Source organism: Ranitomeya variabilis, chromosome 2 (assembly GCF_051348905.1).
Source record: "Ranitomeya variabilis isolate aRanVar5 chromosome 2, aRanVar5.hap1, whole genome shotgun sequence".
NCBI classification, from domain to species: domain Eukaryota; kingdom Metazoa; phylum Chordata; class Amphibia; order Anura; family Dendrobatidae; genus Ranitomeya; species Ranitomeya variabilis.
The window spans coordinates 751,952,730-751,955,593 of record NC_135233.1 but is presented as its reverse complement, the minus strand read 5'-3'; positions in this window follow the sequence as shown (position 1 = coordinate 751,955,593).

Below are 2,864 nucleotides of genomic sequence, written 5' to 3'. Positions count from 1 at the left end.
GCAAAACGGTGCCCCCCCCCCCCCCCCGTGTAGTAAAATCAGCACAAATAAATCTGGTTTACTCTTTACTCGCCTAACCTGACGCACATGTAAAATATATTACTATTTAAAATTGTATGGATTTGAAACATCGATCTTTATACTTGTTACATTTCTGATTATGTAGTAATGCAGGTTGCATGTTGTCGCATGTCGTCGGCAGCTTGTCGCATGTTTCATGTTGTTGCATGGTGTATGGTGCATGTGCACACAGTGTAGATAGACGAGTCTGGCTCTGCTACATCTGGATGCCTGACGTGACATCTAGATGTAGCAGAGCCGGTAGATGATCGCCAGAGATAACTCTCCAGCGATCACCTACACTGCAGAGTTCTCACAATCAGCTGATCAGCTGTTTGCGAGAACCAGACTAGTGACCGGAGATAAGTCCCGGTCACGTGCACAGCAGTTCTCACAATAAGTTATTGCGAGAACTGCAGTGGACGAGGGACTTCCGGTGGCGGGACAGGTGAGCCGGCAGACATGCGTAGTAAGCTGCATTTACGCAGTTTCTACGCATGTGACTAATCATTAGATGCAATTTTATCGCATCTAATGATAGTCTATGGTACATTTATGGCACGGCGACGGAGCGTCGCCGCATTGTAAACAGAAATGCTGCGTTCTGAAAAGACGCGCCGCATGTCCGTTTACGTGGGTCTGCCGCCTGCGTGTTTTACCACATAGTGGAGACGGGATTTCATGAAATCCCCTCCACTATGCTGCAACATGTGGACGTTGCATGTTTTACGCTGCGGCTCTAACGCAGCGTCAAACACGCAGCGTTTCCTGAACGTGGAAAACATACCCTAATGCTTGCAGTCTGTGGGCACTTAAGGGTTAACAATAGGAAGCATTTTCTTTCTTTTCCCATCCACCCTGTCCTGTCCTGTGCTTGTCTGCAACATTTCTCCAGACAGTGCTCACAAACAGTCCACAGCTACTTCTCTCCTTCCACATGAGTCACAGACAGTCTGACAAGCTGCAGGCATGAGCACCAGAAAGGAAAAAAAAAACTTGGCTCACTCACGCTGCAGAGCCGACCCCTTTGATTCACAGCAGCCGGGAGCCGGCTCTATCAGCTCGTTCATGGAACGACACTCACTAGCATGTGGGGGGAGGGGGTGGGGAATGATGTTTTTTTATAGTTACTACTAGCCTGCCTGCCGCCGATTACTGCTACAAGCACAGCAGCCAGCAGGTCAGGAGACAGGGCACCGCTTCTGACTGCACCTCAGCCCGGCCAGGTGGTAACAGTGAGTCACTTCACCTGCTGCTGGGCACGCCGCACCACACATTACTTTGTTTCAGTTGTAAGTTGCACTGTCAGCAAGTGTCAGAGAGCGCAGGGATTGCATTTGCAGGGAGAGTCGGCACCACCTGTTCTAACTTCTGACTGCCGCTCTGCCGCCCCCTGTCTTTAGGAATACTCTGCCGCTTGAGGCAAAGTATTCAACTCGCCTCATGAAAGCAGCGTCGGTGCTAATGCCTACTACGTCGGTAGATGATTTCATATGATTAACAAGGTAATTGACAAGTTGATGCAGCAGAGATTCAGATGTATCACTATCTCCTCAAATCCACACACATACTCACATTTCACAGGGATAAGCTCTAGGTGTGTGAGTATAACATATAGCATACATACAACTGCAGCATTATTATGCCACACATATTAAAGAATCATTCCCATCTCAGGCCTACAGGGCTGAGACATTAAAAACTAGGTGTCAGCCATGACAGGGCTACAAAAACAGTCGAGCTCAGTTGCGCTATGTTATTTGCGTCACTCCCATATGAATGAAGATTAGGCTAGGTTCACATTGCGTTAGCAGCAGCCCGTTCAGCACATACGCTAACGGGCTGCTGCTAGTGCAAGTGCCGGCGTTTGCATCCCGCTAGCGCAGATAGAGCTCTGCTAGCTCTATCTGCGCTGGCAGTGACGGACCCGGAAACACTGCAGCCCGCGTCTCAGGGTCGTCACTCAATGACGGCACATTGCTAGCGCACTCCCATTGTGGGCGTGCGCTAGCGATATGTCCGCCATTGCATTCAATCGCGGCGTTAACGGACAACGTTACACCGCGTTATGCCGCGGTGTAATGTAGTCCGTTAAACGGGTCACACTAACACAGTGTGAACCCAGCCTCACAGAAACAGCATGGAGAAGCTGGCTACCCTGTTGGCTTTACTCCCAATTTGCGCACACAGCATATATGTTATTTCTATAACTTTAATTCATTTTTGTGGGAGTTAAGCAAATAGCTTGGCTCTTTTTGTAGCCCCACCTCTGGGAGTCAGTATCTGGTAGTAGTAGCTAGCCCCATCTCAGCCATGAGATTCCATGATAGGAATAATTATTTAAGTGCTTAGTCTTCCTTTACTGCACATTTCAAAATACATACTGTACTACCTGAGTTGTAATAACCAGTCAGAAGCTCCCTTCGCTGCTTCATAAAAAGCTTCATACAAGAGAAGGTGGGTGAAGGCAGACATCCTCATCCAGCACATCTCTCTCCTACTACCCAGGAGCATGTGCCTTGTTCATCTCCTAAAATAATAACCCCCCTGAAATAGTACCATAGTCAAAAAAGAAAAGCACGTGTTGTTCTTTTTTTAAAAATGTATTAGTGTTCTATACAATTTAGTATCTAGTAACAGACGTACAGATGTTTTTGACTGTCACTTCACAATAAATATGATCATCCTCCATATGTGTATAGTAAAAAAGAGATCCAAGTGATAAGCATCCGGGCCAATATTTTTAGGTGTGTGACCATTGGTAGTCTACATGGCAATTATAAATCACCTCCAAATGCTATAGA